At 32.2% G+C, this 20866-nt stretch overlaps 1 protein-coding gene across 2 annotated transcripts in view; it reads left to right on the top strand.

Moving 5' to 3' along the window:
• The first annotated feature begins 2496 nt into the window (after nt 1–2496).
• LOC129227419 (uncharacterized) overlaps nt 2497–20866 on the top strand; it is a 39503-nt gene continuing 21133 nt past the window's right edge. For both annotated transcript variants that reach the window (XM_054861973.1, XM_054861974.1), the window contains exons 1-3: nt 2497–2748; nt 3737–3828; nt 7791–7876. The gene's annotated coding sequence lies outside the window, so the exon portion shown is untranslated. The remainder of the gene's footprint in view (nt 2749–3736; nt 3829–7790; nt 7877–20866) is intronic.

Genomic DNA, 20866 nt, shown 5'->3' with positions numbered 1-20866 from the left:
TATCGTCGCCAGATGGTGAGATATTTTTGGTCACCATAAAATGGCGCTAAACAGTTTCATTCGAAATGTTACCAAAATAAGTAATAAAATTTGGTGATTGTTTGAAATTGTGCAAAAAGGAAAATTAATGGAAGTTTTTGTGCTGTTTATGGATTTGCCTAATTTAGTTGCTGGATTATTTAACACAGTAAAAAAAGTCTTTTGAAAATTCTTTGATTGGCGATATTTTGTTTACATGGTGAAAGCTGAGAAACATTATGACGTAGTCTTCAGCTTCAAAAACAGCAACGTTGAAAAAACTGCCAAATGCATCAGCTACGGAAATCTTTCTGCAAAAATTTTGGCGATCTGCTGGTTGTTTGGATAATGAGTAAGTGTTCAATCAGCATAAATAACAATAAAAATCATTAATTACATTAAAGTTCCGTTTAAATGGAAAATCATCAGCCAAATCATGTATTATTTGCTAATCTTGTGCAAAAATCTTACTTCAAGATTTGACTTGAGAAATGCCTTGAACAATCACGAAAAGCAAAGAAAATCAACAATACAACAATTGTCGCTATCGACAGGGAGTTGAGATGATACACTAAATACTGTATTGAGTTGAGGAAAGGGAACCTTCGAACATGGATCTAAAAAGCTCATAACTCGTTTTTTATTCTACTTAGAAATTTCGAACAGGTGCCATCTTCAGCAGAAAAATCAGAGCTTTCGATGGACATATAATGTAAATATGTGCAAGTATTTTTTCATCCCAATATTAGAGAATTTATACAAAAATTGTTTTTTATTGCCCCCCTAAGGGGGTTTTGCCCCCCATAACGGGACGAAAACTACCCTATGTGTTATTCTGACGCATAAGCTATATTATTGTAAAGTTTCATCAAAATCCGTTCAGTAGTTTTTGCGTGAAAGAGTAACAAACATTCATACATCCATACAGACAAACTTTCGCATATATAATATTAGTAAGATATATATATATATATATATATATATATATATATATATATATATATATATATATATATATATATATATATATATATATGAGGAGCAAATATTCAAACCATGTTTTCTCCTTCGGATACAGTTTTTCAGGAAACACAAAAAACTAATATATTTAAAAAAAACTTGTATTAGACCCCAATTATCATTTTTTTAGTTGTATTACTGATTACTAGTAAGACTTGTAGGCGTACTTTACCTAATAAACTTAAAATGAATTAGAAAAATGCATTTGAAATTTGGAGAAATCATGTTTTGACCGAACTCAAAGGAGGAAACGTGTTTTGAATGTTTTCAATGTGGATAAAACACTTTTTGAATGAAAAAGATAGTAACTTAAATTGCTACGATTACATTTTTTAATGGAATAAAACTAATTAATGACATAATAAAACTGATTGTTATAAAATAAAGCTAGAAATTTATATGTGAAAAAAAAATTGTCCTGCATAATCCTCATCCAAACAATCGCACACTACTTCCTCCGTTTCATCATTGCGTGCAGGTAAATAATAAGTAATGTCTTTGTACCAATTAAAATCAGGTTGATTTTGCCCCTCTTCGCCATACATTAAGTTTAAAAGTTTGTCTACGTCTCTTTTCTTTTCAACTGATATTCCATGGCTAAGAGGAAGAGATTGTAAGACAACACTTTTCACAATGTGCATCTATTATTTCTTCCATCCCTAAATTAATAATAAAAATTTAGGTAAAAGCACACCGCTCTAAAATAAACAAACAACCCCCCCCCCCCCCCCAACATAGTACCAAGCAAACAATAACATAACCTCTGAAACACTAGACACATTGGGAAATAGCTGGGTCACGTGATCAGTAAGAACAGCTCTAATTGGTTGACTGGAGGAATCTCTGTTTGACTGGAAACTGGTTCTGGAGGAAACACTTTTTGAATGATACCTGAATTTTATAAATAGGTTTATAATGTGAAAAAATATGTTTTGGTTGAAAACAATAGCATATTTTTGTACCATTTAATGTTGAGTTCAAAGAAAAATCACTAACTCATTTTTTTTCATTTTTGGAGAAAACACTGTTTGAATGTTTGCTCTTCATATATAAATAAAATCTTTTTTTTGGTTATTCTATACATTTTTGTTTATATTTTTTTACTGGTAGCATTTTTGAAAAATTCTATAGTTTTGTTTTCGTTTTCAAAGGCCGAATTTTCGATAACTAGAATTGTCTTTCGCTTTCCCTGCAACTTCGACTTATTGAAATTTCACTCTTTGGAAACCTTTTTCTGAATGTTAGGATGGTTTTAAAATTCGATCGCAGCTTAGTATCGAATACCATATTTAAAAATAAACAAATAAATAAATAAATATAGATTCATTAGAGTCCCTGTAATGAACAGGTAGCTCTCCAGGGATTAATGTTGCTCCTCTGCGGAACTCAAAGACAGTCTGTGACTGTAACTGTATAAAGCTAAATGCATGTCTAAATCCAAAGTTGGTCCTAATCCAAACCAACGAAACCGCTCATTAAATTTTAATTATTAAAGCAAACTGTGCGATAATTTAAAATTTAAAAAATGTCATAAGTTTAAGTAAGAATTTTAGTGACATTTAGAATTTTACATGTAAGTTCTTAATTGATCTGATAATTTGAGAGCTTAAAACTATACTTCTGAAATATCGGAATCTTTGTTGTTAAACAACAGGGCGATGAGATTTCCATACATTTCGTGATGAACTAGAATACCCCAAAGAAACTGCAGTAAGTTAGCCTGTTTTTTTCAATTGCATCAGTAGTAAGATTTTGATTTTAAATTTGCATTGATTAATTTATAAGATAGTTCGTTTTTTATTTTTTGTTCTGTGTTTAAAATGTTAAACCAACAAAACTTTTTGATGGATTTTCAGTTGTAGCCACCATCCGCTGGAAAACGTTCAGAATGTTCGATAAAAGTGTCCATTTCCCAAAAATATTTTCATCCGCTTTACTTAGAGTTTAACACACTCTGCGACTTCAAATTTATTCAGTTTTTGTGGTAAAAAAATGGTAGTTTTTGAAGTACATTAAGTGTTTCATTGCCCTAAAATAAAGCACAAAATGTTCATGAAGCTCTAAAAAAGGTAATAAATTTTTAGACTTGGCCAGGGTTTGGTGTGAACCATATTGCTTTAAAACTAGTAGTTTAAAGGGAAGAAAAACCTACTTTTTTTTTTTTTTTTGAAATGGTTTTTTTGAAACACTAAATCGTTTTTGTTAAATATTTCCATAAATTTCACGTATGATCAGAAGATGTATACTCCAACTAATGAAAAGAAACCAGCAAAGCTTTAGAAATAAATTATATATTTTATAAATTAAAAAACTTTTTTTTAATGTAATGCAAAATAGTTTTTTTATCTTTCTTAAATCAATGCAACTTTTCTTATTAAATGCATAAATAAAAGGCAGACCAACTATGTTTTTCTAATATTAGAAAGAGAAAAGATCCAAGTAGTTTGTTGTCTATATCTAAAGCTGAAACCCAGTTAAGTACCACAAAGTAACCAGTATGGTGTTTCAATTATATTGACTAATTTTTCAGTATTGCTTGGGTGAACCTCTAAATTGGCTAACTGACATTTGTTGCTCGCCCATTTTTAATAGTACAAAATTTGTTTAAAAATATCAAACTTTTCTGCTAGCTAAAAATTTTCTGAGAATGGCATTTGTGTGTTTGTCTATATTATCTGACTGAGTAATTTTTTAACAGGTATTAAAGCAACTGGACACTCATCATATGATCCCAAGGCCACATGTTTCAAGTTCCAGTCGGAGTTTTTAAACAGCATACCTCGAACAAAGGTACAGCACAACAAGATAGGATGGGAGTTTACCAGAGTTGGCATTTTTTTTTTTTTTTTTAAATTTTGATACAATTAATGGTTAACCATTCAAAATGAAACTGTCTTTTTATGTTACAGGAATTTTATAGAATAGGAATAGAAACCAGAAACCTTCATCAATTTTTTTTAATGATGATGTTTTTTTTCTTCAGATTTTGTCATTTTATATAAAAGAAATCAGAAGCGAAGATTATAAAATACAGAAAGCAGGGTTGTTTGGCTTTTGACATGTGTGAGTTTTAACCAGGGTCTTATCTGTCAAGCCAGCTCATCAAAAACTGGTTGAATATGTCATCAGTAGGGTTTTCCATTCTTGAAAAAATAGCCCCGTACAAAAAAAAAATTCCTGCTTTTTTTTCAGCACATTGTAAGTTTTCAGTCAGTTGCTGAACTTAATAGTAAATAAATATGTTGATTATTTTCATTTATAGAACATTTTTGTAACAAAATATTATGCACAGGTAAGTTAAATATTATGCACTGCAGTACGTGAATTACTTTAGGTGAGAATAGAAAAAACGTTTTGTATATAAATAACGTTTTATATTTGGGTTTCATTTGCCAATTTAGTCATTAATATTGGAAAACATTAGTAGCTTTATGACACTTATCTGTTTATTAGTCAATTTTTATATCTGCGTCCTTATAATCAGGGTTGGTATTTTGTCCACTGTTTTGTAAAAAGTCCAGGACGTCGGAAGGAACTGGACAAAATGGATGAAACTGGACAAAATGAAAAATCAACTGATTATCCATACATAAATTTATTGTTATAGTGTAATACAATTATTTTATAATTCCAATACATTATATGTTATGAATTAATAATTTAATTTAAGTAGAATGATTGTTAACTTTAGAATTAAGTAAATCCAAAAAAATATATATTAATTACACATTGGTGCAACTAATTTTAGATCATAATTTATTTAAAAGTTAATAAAATATAACAATGTGAATAAGCTACTGGGCGTGATTACACTATTATGTATTACAAAAAAAAAAAATAATAATAATAATAATAACAACAATGGAATAGTCAAATGAAATGCTTGGAGAAGTACATACAAAATGAAGATTTATGGACTAAAAACATTTAACTGTTTTATGTTTTTCGAGTTTATTGATGTCACCCCATAGTAAAATATTTATGTACTCTGCATGTTTTTATGGAAATGCAATGTCATACAAATTACTACTTTAGTAGGATGTTGGGTACTCAGAACAGTGTACCAGAAGAGACTATAATGAGCAAGGAGTTAGATGGCTTTAAAATGGCCATTAATCTACATTGGGGACGAATAAATTGACTGGGAGCAGCTTAGCTGGGTTCAGAATCTGTTGCTGATCAGCACATTTATATTTATATTACAAGAACAGATTTCACTTTATGTCAACATTTCCTTTATTAGTACCTAGTAGTCTCCCCCACCCCCCTTTTTTTTTAAATATGGTTTTTAATGTTTTGAGACTCCATCCTTTAAAAACTTTTGTTTCTACTTTTTAATTTTATAAATTAAAAAATTATGGGCTATAAACCTCCACATCACAGATAAACATAAAAATGTTCAGCTGATGTCCTTGTTTTTAAAAATGCTATTACATGCGTTATTACTTATTAACACTCATTGGATTTTTATACATACTTACATCAACTTTAACAAATCTTAATTTTATCATTTTCAATTTAAAATATTTTTCAAACAATTGTTTATATACATATTTATGTATGCTATTTTTACATTAAAATATAACTTGAATAGGAAGAATCTATATAATTACTTATTATTTTCAATAATATAATTATATACTATATTTATCATTTTTAAATTTCAAACTTTTAACTAAAAATTTTCAGTTTACCAAAAAAGTGGACAAAATGACATTTTGTCCGGGACGGTTTTTTTTCCGGGGTGGACAAAATATGACAACCCTGCTTATAATAGCCTCTGATAACAATTTATTTCAAACTACATTTCTGAAACTTAAAAGCTGCTTTACAGTTTTTTTCGTGAAACTGCTTCAGATTTGATGGCAAATTTTCTTTTAATGTATTATTATTCAAAATGGCAAAGTAAGTTTTAAAATTTATTTTCTAAATTATTAATACTACTTTTTCCATTCTGACAGTTGCGATAAAGGTGAAAGATATTATAGACAGGGAACATATATATATATATATATATATATATATATATATATATATATATATATATATATATATATATATATATATATATATATATATATATATATTGATCGTGTTTATGAATATATTTCAACTAGAAAATTATTTTTTATGAAAGAAGAAAGAATTGCATATCATGCTGCTTTTCTGCTCTTGAACACAACGTATTGCAGGTTGTCAAATCATATACAGAACTTCAAGTAAAACATTAGATATAATATTCAATTGAAATGCAAAAAGCTTTTCCTATGTTTAGACGATTTTTTTAAAGATGTTGAATGAGTTTTTTTTTTCTGTATTTTTGGGACGTTTTTTGGCTCAGAGCTCTTTCAACTGTATATCTCCTTCTGGACTAGGGGTTTTTTTTTCAAAGCACTTTTCATGCTTTTATTAGTGTTTTTGTAACTTTTAATTATTAATTTTTTAAACCGTTACCATGTATTACCAAAAATCTATTTATATGTATGGCAAATTAATCAGGACCAATTTTTGAAAAAAGCATGAATAAAATGGAAGACAACGTTGCTCAAAAAACCTCTTTTACTCAATCTGATATGAACTTTGCAGATGCTTATAAGTTGGTGGTACAGCCATATATATATATATATATATATATATATATATATATATATATATGTAATCATAGTAATAAAAGTGAAAAATATTGAAAAGATCACACCAAGAGCCCATAGATGCGCAACGCAGCAAAACTAAAGCCAAGTAAATATAAAATTAAGCAAACAGAATTTCAAATATTAAACAAATTATAAATAATTAATGATGATAAAAAAGAAAAATGCAAACAGCTATTAAGCAGGAAAAGATAAGATAGGAAAAGATAAAGTGTGAATCCAGAGCTCATCAGCCGTGGAGGATTCATTAAATATGGTCAAAAGACCAAAATTTTAACTATGAACTAAAAGAGAATGTTTAAGCAAAAGCACCACTTGCTAAACTAAAAACAATAAACTAGAGCTCTTATTGTTTTTAGTTTAGCAAGTGGTGCTTTTGCCCATTGTTACTCTATATTGCATGTACTGGAGCTTAAACATTCTCTTTTAGTTCATAGTTAAAATTTTGGTCTTTTGACCATATTTAATGAGTTCTCCACGGCTGATGAGCTCTGGATTCCCACTTTATCTTTTCCTACTTAATAGCTGTTTGCATTTTTCTTTTTTATCATCATTAATTATTTATAATTTGTTTAATATTTGAAATTCTGTTTGCTTAATTATATATATATATATATATATATATATATATATATATATATATATATATATATATATATTCGTGCAGCTCAGAGAGTCAAATTTTGTCACCCCGAACCTCTTGTGCCTAGTTGGTTGGCTTCACTTAGGATGGCAATTTGAGTAATCCGTGAGCGAACATCTCAAAGTGTTAAAATCATTTTTGTGTTAGTGTGACTGAAAAGAAACTTCTATATTCTTTGTAAGATTTTCTGATTGTTAGTTTTTCCTGAATATAAATACTGGTAGCCATCTTTATACAAAATAATGTCATTGTATAAGTAATTATTCTTCATATTCCACAGAAAATTTCATTGTGAGAACTCAAATGTTTTGAATATGCATAGATTAATTGATGTGATATATCATTGTTGTGTTTTAATTAAATTGGTTACTATTAAGTTGTAGATTTCTAAAACTTCATGCTCAAAACTGGATGTTATTTGTGTCAAAAGTTTTATATATTTTCTTTTTTTAATCTAGGTTCTATACTTAAAGCACAGTTGAAAAGTTATAGAAGAAACTAAAGACTAGGAAGATCAAGTCCAGTGTTAAACGTCATACTGCAGGTTCGTACAGTTCTGAAGTATTCAGATTATCCATCAACAGTCAAATGTATTTTCTTACTGCAGATTCTGAAAGTGTTATTTTTTAACTCCTAAAATTAAGAAATGGTAAAGTGATTTGCAATGGTTTGAAATTACAGTAAAATCGCGTTAAGTGGTCACATAAGGGGCCAAAAATTTTCGACTGCTTATGCAGAGTTATAGCAGGAAATTAAGGAAGAAAAAAAAAAGCCTTACAAATACTCTCATGAATAGCTGCAGAATTCAGTGAGAAAAACAATAGCTTATATAATCAATGTCTATATATTAGTGGAAATTTAAGAATTAATAAAAAGATGGAAAAGCACTCGTTATAGTTACCTTGTTTTATTTTTTCTTACTTAATTTTGACATACTTAGGGTACATTAAAGCAATCCATCAAAATTGACTGATGAAATTGTTGCTTGCTGAAAATAACTCTCTCTTCTAACATACTTCAAGCTGTTAGTTCTGTGTCTGTTGTACCTTGAACAACGGATATTAAATACTGACAAACTTTCTCCAGGCATTGATATTGTCTGTTTGCTGGGTTGATTCACACATTTGACAGAGTCGCAGCAAGAAGTATGCTTTGAATGACCAGAAGCAAGGAGTGAGATTTTAAGGAAAAAGGACTATCACACAGTATTTCAACTAAGTCCCAAGCTATTTTCTAAGATCCGAGGAGAAACGAGATTTTTAGAAAAAAAAAATTTGAGTGACTAGTTAACCGGGGTAAAATTAAATTTGGTGACCAGTAAAAGAGGATTATTTTACATTACTGTGAAGGAGGCCTGGTCGGGACCAAAGGAAAACAATAACTTTAATGGAGTGACCACTTAACCGGTTGACTACTTATTCAGGTTTTACTGTAATTACTTGTCTGTCATTCAGTAATGTTATTGACTGTTGGTTAGTATTTAATTTGATGTCGTAATTATGTTTGGGCTATATAGTCCAGGGGGAGAGGATTTTGGGGGCAGCACATTTTTTTACCATTTCGAGAAACAGAAACATTTTATCTAAAAGACTGAGCCTTCATTTTTTCTTAAAATATTTCAAACATTTTTCATGAATTGCCTAAGCAATTAATAAGGCAAGATGCCTTATTTCCCCAGAAAAAAAGGTTTAAACTTCGTTGTTATATATATACATGTATATATACAGCACCGTTTATACATTTCTCTTTTATATGTTTTTTAAATTGATCCCTGTAGAGTGTTCAATACATATTAATGCATACCTATCATACTTTTTTTTTCATTTATACATTTTATCGTACACTCCCTTCAAAAACATATTAGCGATGCTTCACGGTATATACAGGTAGTTATCAAAATAACTTCAAACAGTCTGACAACTGTGTGGGGAATCGCTACTCTGCCACAAATGTTCTGTTAATAAAGGTGCCTTTTGACTATAATCACTCACACTGGTGAATCCAGATGGTGATTGAGTTTTGTGGTCACTTTTGCTTCTATTATTCGCATTTTAGACATTACAATTCGCTTCAATACCCGTCGGTCTATTTCACTGAGCTTGTCTTACCGCGCTGTGTGTATGATGTCATGACTTTAGATACTGTACTTCTAGAAACGCTAAACAGTTGAGAAGTTTCTGTTACACTTGCTCCAACTAGACGCGCTCCAACAATTTGAGCTCTTTTAAAATTTGAGAGGTCCGACATTTTACGCGCTTGAAAAAAATCCAATGTTGGATGGGAAGGTATGATTGAAACTAACTCTTGCCCAAACAACGTAATATATTTAGCAGAGTGAAATTGGATTTCGTGAATCAGTATAACTGAAGACGAATAGCTCATTAAACATCAATTAATTTATTAAAAGATAAAAAACAAAGTATATGGCTTTGACAAAAAGTAAATAAGGATAAGTATATCATTATTGCAAATACCCCGTTGACCTAGACTAATAAGTATTATCAATTGACCCGACTATCGTTCATGAGGAACGAAGTCTTCAATGGACAAACGTCATACTACTTCAATTAAACAAAAAAAAGGCTAACAGCCTAAGCTTGCTGAACAAACAGCAAGTTGGCTTGCCTGACATGAGCCAACGCATCTAGGCTGTGCAAGAAGTGAGAGAGAGATCAACTGATAACAGCTTCGCTTATATTCAGAATCTCATTAGCATATCTTCACTTCAATGCTACCTGATCGTGATCTTCAGTGGCCAAGCCCGAAGCGTGTGCACGTGACGTCACATTTTCTAGAAGAATTGACGTTAAAGTAGTCACGTCATGGGCAACGCCCACTACACGTGCCGTTCTCTATTCCAAGACTAGTTATGTCACGGATTCTAGCGTTCGTTAAGGAACAATGATATGAAAACTGCAAATATGTAAAATGTTATCTAACATGATAAAAAATGATAATAAACCTTCACTTAGATTGACATACTATGTCTATCATCCAAAACTTCCAGAACTTCAATTAAGCCACCATATACTACCAGAATATGTACATTGCTATTTATATAAAAAAAAATCAGAAATCTAGTTTTATTCTTTATTACTTATGAAGCACATTCAAAAATCACTTTTATTCACAGGTGTTTCCATTATTTTGAAAACTACCTGTATATGTATATCTTAAGAGCGCTGAATTAGATGATGGAGGTCTAATTTTTCGCAACTCTCGCCGAGATATATGCGATTGAAATATTGTATATAATGGTACATTTCAGAAGTGTAAGTCTTGTTGTATTGGATAGGATCCAAAAAAGTTTCATGCAGCTTTTATTAGAACTAAATCGGGACTACTTCATACATGGACTTCAAATTTAATGTAGGAATTGAAAACTTTAAGACTTGAGCCATTAAAATGTACCATTATATGCTATAACTCAATCACATATCTCGCAAAACTGGGGTAGTTGAGGAAAATTAAACTCCTGACCATCGGATTGATTCTGCGCTCTCATGAAAGAACGACATTCCAAATTTTTGTCTTGGGAAAACAAATTTGTAGCGTCTTCTCATTACTTTTGCTTTCCCCCCCCCCCCTTCTTCATTAACCCTCTTAGGTAAAATTTCTATACCTCCTTTTAAAATTTCTGATTTATCTTTTAACAAAACATTCCTTTATCACTAATAGTCATTCCTTACTTTTCAGATAAACTTCTATCTGACCCATTCTCTTCCTTCTAAAGTCTGTACTTACTCTTCAAAAATGCTCTTTTCACAAATATTTTTGAGATATTTCCTAAGCTGCAAAGTATTTTAGTTGGAACATATTCTACAGGAGAATGAGTTCCTTGGGAGATAGTTTATGTGTAGTCTGAAGAAACTGAAACATGTGAAGTTTAGATTGATTTAGTTGTGAAATATTGAAATGTATTTCCTAAAAATACTCATACAAATTTATTTATCTTACTATACTTTCAACAATTGATATGAAATTACGATTTTTTTAAAATTTCTTTCCCAATTGACTGTTGAGAAATGTTTTTTATCAGTTTGAGAAATTACTTTAAGCTACCATGGTTTTAATGAATGTAGCTAAAGAAAATCAAGAAAATTTTCCAGCAGTTAATGTAAATATGAATTCACATAGAGAGTTTAATCTCAATCTTTTAATATGAAGTGATTTTGATGGAGTATTTGTTAAAATTGTCAAAACTGGTGTATCGCGAAACATCAGCGAAAGCTTTTCATTCATTACTTGCATTTAAAGCGTCTAAAGATTCAGTCTCTGAAAGTAATGAAATGCTTTAATATGGTTTGTAGTTATTCAGTAATAAATCTAAAAACATATGATAAAACTAATGATGGATGCAAACTCATGTCCTGTTTTAAATGACAGCAGTAGTATGAACTTCAGAAAAGCGGTAAAAAGTTCCACAAATCATCCACATAAAAACTGTTCTCAGACATTATTCAACCACAGTAAACATTCAGAAATGACTAAACTAAACTGTAGAAAAGAAAGACTAAATTGCAGTTCAATTGCTGGAAGAACTGCTGCTCAATCTAGCGTCATAGAGGCACACATGCAAGAGTGCACTTTAGAAAATTGTGACTTTTGTAAAATGATATGCTCTCAGAAACAAGATCAAGTGAATATTTATTTTGAAGAAGGGCCAAATTCTACTCTAATATTTAAAAAGTCGCTAAGTCCGTGCAGTTCTGTAAAAACACGAGTGGAGAATCACCGTCAAGATGACGCGAGTTATGAAATTTGTGAGATGATGTTCACAGTGGAGGAGGAATCAAATGATTTTCTAAGTTTTGATGATGGATTTAATTCTTCTTCACAGACTGAAAATGCAATTCGTAGTGAAGGTTTCGTTGAACAACAACCTGAAGAAAATGGTCCTGAACCATTAAATTCAGCTACTAACTCCAATGAGGCTGTTCAGTGTAATGATTTCAAGGAAAAAACAAGCAACCAATCAAAAGAAAGGCAATGTGTAGAAAAGATATTTACTCAGATTTCAAGTGAGCATGATAAACTTCATGACTCAAGTTCATTTGATTCTTGTTCCAAAAACGAGGCTGTTCAGAGCAGTGCTTTAAAATCTGATATAAGTAAAATGAACTCCAAGAAAACTGAACACATTCATGATGAAACATCAGAAGATCATCTGACACTTAGCTCTGCAGAACTAATACATTCGTCTTCTGACTTGGGTGGAATGGTTCAATGTGATGTTCTCAAGAACAAAAGAAGCTTTCCTTTCAAAGAAAATGTATCTAGTGACATTTGTGACGTAGCATTCAGTCAAGACAAAAGTTCAAAAGAAAATACTAAATTTTCTGATTGGAAATCTTTCAGTTCAGCAATCAAAACTGAGGAGAATGTTGGAGGTAGTGATTTTAAAGATAAAATACCCAATCTATCAAAAGAATATCTATGCGAAAAGGGGGTAATGTCTTGTATTCCTGATGAACATTCGAAAGAACACCTTAAGTTTCACACTGCAGAATCACCTTCTAACTTGAATGCAATGATACAAGACCGCAGTTCCAAAGAAAGCAACCAGTCTACATTAAATGCATGCTATGAAGTGGATGAGATGGCACATAGTCAAGCTCCCAAACCTCTTGGTGCAGCTTCAATGCATTTAACTCCACAAGCCAATGAGACTGCGTTAGGCAACTATTTCAAAGATAAAATAAGCAACCAGTCTACATTAAACACAGACTGTGAAGAGGAAGAGGCATGTAGTCAAAAAATAGACTCAAAAGAGCATCTCAAACATCTCATTGCAGTATCAAACGATTTACCTCCTCAATCTAAAGAGATTGTCCGAGGCAACTATTCGAAAGACAAAATAAACTACCATTCCTCATTGAATGCAGGCTTCGAAATGTTTGCGATGGCCTGTGATCAAGATGTCGACTCAAAAGAGCATCTCAAACATCTCATTGCAGTATCAAACGATTTACCTCCTCAGTCCAACGAGACTATCCGTGGCAATTATTTCAAAGACAAAATAAATGACCAGTCTACGCTTAATGTTGGATGCAGTGTGAGTGAGGTGGCATCTAGTCAAGACATGGACTCAAAAGAGCATCTTAAGCATCTCATTGCAGCATCATTCAATTCTCCTCCACAATCCAATGAGACTGTCCATGGCAACTATTCAAAAGACAGAATTAACGACCCGGCTACATTGAATATTGGCTGTAGTGTGGGTGACATGGAATCTAGTCAAGATATGGACTCAAAAGAGCATCTAAAACATCTCATTGGAGCATCAATCAATTTTCCTCCACAATCCAATGAGACTGTCCATGGGAACTATTCGAAAGACAAAATTAACGACCAGTCTGTATTAAATAAAGGCTGTGAAGAGGGTGAGATGGCATGTGATCAAGATATGGCCTCAAAAGAGCATCTTAAACATCTCATTGCAGCATCAATCCATTTATCTCCACCATCCAACGAGACTGTCCGAGGCAACTATTTCAAAGACAAAATAAGTGACCTGTCAGAAGGAAATGCAAGGTTGAAAGTAGTATGTACTCAGAATGAAGGTTCTGAGGAACATCATCAGTATCAAAAAGCAGAGTCTCTCTGTTTACCTTCAACATCAAACCAGACTGTCCGAGGCAATGACTTTACTCACAAAATGGGCGACCAGTCCATAAGAAATGCAAATTGCGAGATGAGTGAAAGGGCGTATGAACATCTTAAACTCCCCAGCTCAGGATCGTTCCATTTGCCTTCCTCCAGTGAGATTATCGTGGGCAATAATTCTGAAGACACATTTGTCGACCAGTCCATAGAAGCGCATGAAATGTGTGAAGTGATATTTAAAGAGGAAGAAAATGTGGAAAAGCCTAATAGCATTCTTTTTGCAGGAGCATTGCCTCCCAGCGTGTACAGAGAAAGGAGAAGTGCTAACAATGGTCTGTTAGTTAATCCTTTGCCTTATTGTGAAGAGATGCCACGTTGCGGAATCTGTGGGAAGATGTTTTTCAGCGACAATGAGTTGAAAACACATTTCGGTACTCATTATAAGAAAGACACTTGTTCTGCTCACGATAAAGTCATTCCTCAAAATAGAATTTTAGTGGATCAGACAAGGGTTAGAGAAAGTTCACTAAGTGGTGGACTGTCATCTAGTGAAGAGTCGCATTTAAAAATGCAAGAAAAGAGCCAAGCTAAACAAACATCTTATGTGTGTTTCTTTTGTCACAAATCTTTTACCGAGTTTAAGAATCTCAATGAACACGTCAAATATCACAATAAAAAAGAACCTTATTCCTGTACATTTTGCAGAAAGGTGTTTGGGCTTGTGTCCCAGCTAGAAATCCACGAAAGAACTCACATCATAGAGCGACGGTATTCCTGCTATTACTGCGAAAGCAAGTTTGCACGTCACAGAGAGTTGAAAGAGCATTTGCTCGTACATACCGGAAAAAAGGCTTTTGTTTGCAAGTATTGCAACAAAGAGTATTTATTCTTATCACACTTGAAAATACACATGAATGTACATGTCAAGGATAGGCCCATGTCTTGTCAGTTCTGTGGGAAGAAGTTTACTTCTCGCAGTGACTTTCGGGAACATCTAAAATTGCACAAGATAAAGCCGTACTCCTGCGACTACTGTGATAAGAAGTTCGGCGAAGTTATCAATTTGAAAACTCACATGAGGATTCACACTGGTCGAGTGATATACTCGTGCATGTATTGCAAGAAAGATTTCGGATTTATTTCTCAGTTGAAAATCCACGAGAAGACTCATACTCGAGAAAAGAAGTATTCCTGTCACATGTGCAAAGAGTCCTTCACGCGACATAATGAACTAAAGGAACATGTCCTGGGCCATACTGGTAAGAAAGTCTTTTCCTGTAATTATTGCAACAAAGAATTCTTGTTCATGTCACACTTCTCGAAGCATTTGAGCATCCACACGATGTCAAAAGCATTTTCCTGTGATCGTTGCGGCAAAGTTTTCCCGTCACCTGATTGTTTGCGCAAACATATACAATTGCACAATGAGGAAAAGCTGTTTCCTTGTGACCTCTGCCAAAAAGTGTTCTCAAGCCTCCCTCAGTTGCAAAGTCATTCCTCAACGCATACTGGGGAAAAGCCGTCTCCAGGGAACTATTCTCAAAACTTGTATTCGCATAGAAGTGAGTTAATTGAACAGACTCAAACAAATGCTGGAGAGTTATCGTTTGCTTGTGAATATTGTGAAAAGGCATTTGGAGAAAAAGATCAATTAGAAAGGCACCTACAGACTCATTCAGAACACCCAATGTTTCTCGTAAATTTTTTGCAAAATTGCTCAAAAAATATTGTCAGTCTTAATGAAGCTTAAGGATGTCTACAGGGGTGATTGTGACTCCATAAAAAAATACCTGAACTTTTTTTCCAAGAAGAAAAAGTGTTTTGATGGGCATATATATACACATTACCTGTATGTACACATTATTTATATACATTATTATTTGCTGGGGCTAAAACTCGAAGTTTTAATTGGACTTAATACGTCCATGTGCATGGAGGGAAGTAAATTCTTTTAATTTTTTAAAATTTTTCAAAGAATGTTTAATTTTCCTTCACTGTATCTGAATCCTTAAAAATTAATTATTCATTTACTAAAAGTGCATAAAGATTTCACAATTAAATAAGTTTGGGGCAAAAGGGGCAGCATATATTATGATCACTGTGCAATAGGGCTGGGCGATATCCGAATTTTAATACCACAATATATTGCTCTCCAAATATCGATATTTTCGATACATATAGGTCGTTAAATTCATTTTATGGGGGAGGGGGGACTGCAAAGCCTATTACATAAGCATCTGCAATAGAGAAAAGCCATAGTCCATCTTGGTGAATAAATATTTTAGCAATTTATTCTAATATAGCTACAGCAAGGATTTTCGTGTGTTTGTGTCGGGGGGGGGGGATCATGAGGCAGATTATACCATAGAAACTTTCAGAGAAATGAATTTAGAAGAATTTAAGTCTTTTAATTAGTGAGTGGCAATTTTTGAGGAAAAAGGGGCTTGGTAAAATTGAGGGGTGTCTTCACAGTTGGGGGGGGGGGGGCGGGATGGGCACTCCTAGTTACATCATCTGCATATTAAGATATGCAACAGAGAAACGCTATTACACATTTTGAAAAGAAAATATTATCGGGGAAAATATCAAGTAACCCTCCTTCCTCTTCTTATCTAGCCTTTATACTATCTTCAAAACCGGCTGTTCTTCATCAATTACCATAGAGATTGTAAAATATGACGGTAGCTTACGCTTTATACCAAGCAAAACGTCTTCAATTTGGACTTTCGGCTTTTCATTAAACATCAACCTAAATTTTACAAAAGTGGGATTTTCTGAAAATATAGGAGATCCGGTATTTTCGAAGAGGAAGATACCGGAAATCAAGATGAAAAAACCGGAAATCCGGTAAAATACCGGAACGCAATCACCCCTGTGTCTATTAGTAGGTTAGAAATGATGTATGTTTCAGTTAGACCAGTGGTCTTCATACTGTGTCAGCTGATGGGGGAACTCTTTGAATTGTAAAAAGTTTTTTTTAGGGAACCACTTCCCAGATCTTTTTTTTTTTTTTTTTTTTGTAATTTAGAGGAAAACTAAGCAGCTTTTGCTCTTTTATGCTCATAATAAATACAGTGGGACCTCGATAACTGAGCACCCCAAGGGAACAAAGAAACATGTTATCTTAAGTGGATGTCAACTTACTGAGGTTCCGTAATTTTAATGCCTAAAGAGTTTCTGTATCACTTACTAATGGTTAACATTCACATCGTGAAAACTAGTTCCAGTAAATGAATTTTCTTTTCTGTTTTTTTTTTTTTTTTGAAAGTACATAATAAAACCACTTATATTATTCGAAAATCTTATGAGGAATAAATCCATAACTTTTGAAGTGATAAAAACTTGTCCATCATTTCTGTTAAAAAGTCCTGCTCAAACTTATTTGAAAAACTTGTCATAATGCCCTCTTTCTCTAGAGGACTACTGTAATTTCGGATAGATAAGCCGCGGTTTATACGAGTTTTAAAGTTGAAATTTAACATCTGCGGCGTATCTGAAGAAATTTTCCACCCACCCTTCTTTCTTAGTGCTTTTCATGGTCGCCCAATCGAGCATCAATGTTAAAATTCATTAAAAAATGCTAGTAGAGCTCTCAAATTGCACCATGAAACAGGTTTCTCATTAAATTTAATTTCTCACACCCTTAAACCTGCGTTAGTTTGTGCCGATTTTACCGCTGTTCGCTGTTGTTGTTCCTTCCAGTGTTGCCAGATTCGTGATGGTAACATACGTTTCACAATGCTGAAAAATGGGGGGAATAGCTAGCTTGTCTGAGTTAGTCCCTGTAGTCTGAGTAATGTTTTAAAATATCTTGATGATAAATTTAAAAAAAAAGAATTGATAAAGGGTAAACAATTTTTTGACGAACTGCTAAGTATAACACAATGATTTGAAAACTTCTCATCCAACCAAATGTAGATATCTGGCAACACTAGTTTTTTGTGTAACCGTAACATTTTCTGACCTTTTTTTTGCACAAAGTTTATTACATTTCTATCTGTCAACAAGTGCAGTTGCTTGTTACAGTTTTGTTCTAACTATAACAAATGATCGCATCCTTACATATATATATAGAGAGATATATATATATAGAGGGGATGGGGCGCCATGTTTTGATACGCTCTTCTGCAGCGTATACGATAGGGCGGCTTATCCGATAAACTTTTGTTTTTAGTTAGTAAATTATTGCAGGTGCGGCGTATACGATAGGGCAGCTTATCTACCCGAAATTACGGTATCCTCGGTTCATTTGAACTATCTTTTCCTAGCCTTTTAGAAATGCGCCAAGAGCACCGAGTGTGATGGCTCTCTCCCCTGGGTAAAAGTTGTAATTCCCTAAAAGAGCTTTCTAGAAAAGGATTGACTGACCAAAAAAACGCAGCTTCAAGTTCTGCAAAACGGTCAATAGGAAAGAATGTTGTTAGCAAAACTTGGACTAGAATAGCAAATGACATATAGAGGTTCCTCCAAATGTCTATCAAGTTAGAGAGGTTTTCGACAATTGAAATTATTATTGAGCCAACCAAAAGAAAAATTAATGTTGAGTTACCGAAGTTTCACTGTACACAAATATTTGTTGACTTATTTTGTAATCTATTTTAGATTTTGGCAATTTTTAGTGAAATTGTAGCAGTTTCTACCCAGTATCAATAATGTCACTAATTTTTAATTACTGGATTATCTTATCTTCAACCATAATGAAAGACTTATTATTCGCTTTTATTATCCTTGCTCTGCCCTCTGTTGGTGCTACAAGCTTTTGCATTATGGCCAAAAATAAAAATAAACATATTAAATAGCTTTACAAATTAAGTTCAAGGCTGAACCAATCAGCATAGAAATGTGGATAATTTACTTTTGAAATTTGACAAACTTGGCACGTAATCCAAGTTTTTTAATCCTTCCTCAAAAAAAAGAAAAAAACAACATTACATATTTTTTTATTTAAAATTTTACCCAGCTGAATTAATTTATTTATGTTATTGATGCACCAAATATTGGATTGATATTTGGTATATTGCTTCTTCGGCAGACAAACCAAATATTCGGTTTGGCCAAATACTAATATTTGGTAACCAAAGAGTAAATGAATTTAAATATTGAACAATTGGTAAACAAATACATTTTTTGTTTGGATGAATGAATGTTATAGTGTAGTGCCATGGCACAGAATTCATTCAAATTATTACTTAATATTATTATCACATTCAAAATAATTTTAATGTAAAGGAATATACATTCAGATGTCAAATTTAAATTTTGTTGCTTTTTCATTTTTCTTAAAACCGTGAGATACATAAAACAATTCCTATTGTTACTAGCTTATAAAATATGAAACTAATCAGAAGGAAATAAACTCATTAAGTGTTTATCAGTATGTTAAGTCTAATATATTAACTGCAATTTTTTTGTGTAAAATATGCAGCAAAAAAATCACAAATGTGTAAAAAAAAATGATTAGCCATTTACTTTATATTAATTTGCTTTTGTTTTTGGAATAGTGTTTTTTTAATTAATTTTAAATTAGTAATTTAATTATACTTAATGTAGATAAATGTATTATCATAAATGGAAGTGCATGTACATTTCACAAAAAATTCAAAATAGATGGACATTTTTTATGTTAAACTAGCAGTACCCGCACGGCTCTGCTTGTGCTATAAAATGAAATAAAAAACTCTTAGAACAAGTGTAAATTTCCCTTTCCACTCCGAAATAAAAAGAAAGATTCTACTTCCTTAGTTAAATGTGCACACATAATTTTTTCTAAGCTCCAAACATAGTCCATAAAGTAATTTTAAAAAAAAATCCTGATAAAAAGATTACACTTGTTCGTCAAAATTCTCTCTTTCGAAGAAAATAGCATCTAATTTATATACTCTTAGACTCATTTAAAATTGCCGTAGAAAAGCGTTTAAAGTCAAAAAAATATGATAAATCTCCCAACCCAAAGAATAGATAATTTTGTTGAAATGCTCAGTACTTAAAGAACAGAATGAAAATCCATGCCGCTCCTGATAACAAGGTATTTTATTGAAACATCTGTTACAGTTACAACAAAGGCAAATTATTACCGAAGAAAAAAATCTTGTCATCAAAATACCCACTCCATCTGAATCAGCTGAAACTACACAGATATTCCTATCAAAAAGTCACAGATTGTATCATAAAACGTAGTTTATGTGTCTAAAAACGAATTTTCACTGTGCCTCTAATTTCAGTGAAGGACAATTCCACAAATATGAAAATTTTTACGAAAGAATTTTTTTTTTCATTAATTTATTGGAATGATTTTGTAAACTATATCACTCATTATGCGTTGGGGTCCTTTGTGACTTTGTGGTAGAGACTTCGCTTCAAATGCCGGTAAACGTGGGTTCGATAACCTCGGATGCTTTGAGTGGTGTATTTCCTTTCTTTACGCTGAAAATCTTTCTCATGTTGTCTTTCTTATGTGTGAATAAATAAAAAAAGTCGAACATCTCGAGGCAGTGGCCCTCAATCCTTCCATGGTTATTAACTATGGACACGTAAACAACAACAGTACTGTCATATAAGTTAAAGGCAACAATTTTTAACTTAATATGGTCATTTTAATGGTAATGAATGGACTTTAAAAGCCACTCCACCGCAGTCATTCCGTCAAAACGCATAAACTTGAATTTGTCAACCCAGTGCATGAAAAATTATTTAAAAATTAACAGTTTCTTATTGTTACTTCTCTATCAGGAAAGTATTCATCAGTTGAAAGATTAAATTAATACACAATTTCACAAAAATTTTGTTTTGTTTTAAGAAATCCAAAAACTTGGCTCAGAAAACTGTCATTTCATCACGGAGCAGAAAATAGCACAAACATTGAGGAAAAAGGAATAGATTTTTTTTTCTCTTGTCTTGTTTTTCATATTTTAACAATGAAGTGCATAGA

The sequence above is a fragment of the Uloborus diversus genome, chromosome 8 (genome assembly GCF_026930045.1).
Source record: "Uloborus diversus isolate 005 chromosome 8, Udiv.v.3.1, whole genome shotgun sequence".
Lineage (NCBI taxonomy): Eukaryota > Metazoa > Arthropoda > Arachnida > Araneae > Uloboridae > Uloborus > Uloborus diversus.
The sequence above is the reverse complement of the archived record's forward strand: the minus strand, read 5'-3'. Positions and strand labels throughout refer to the sequence as shown.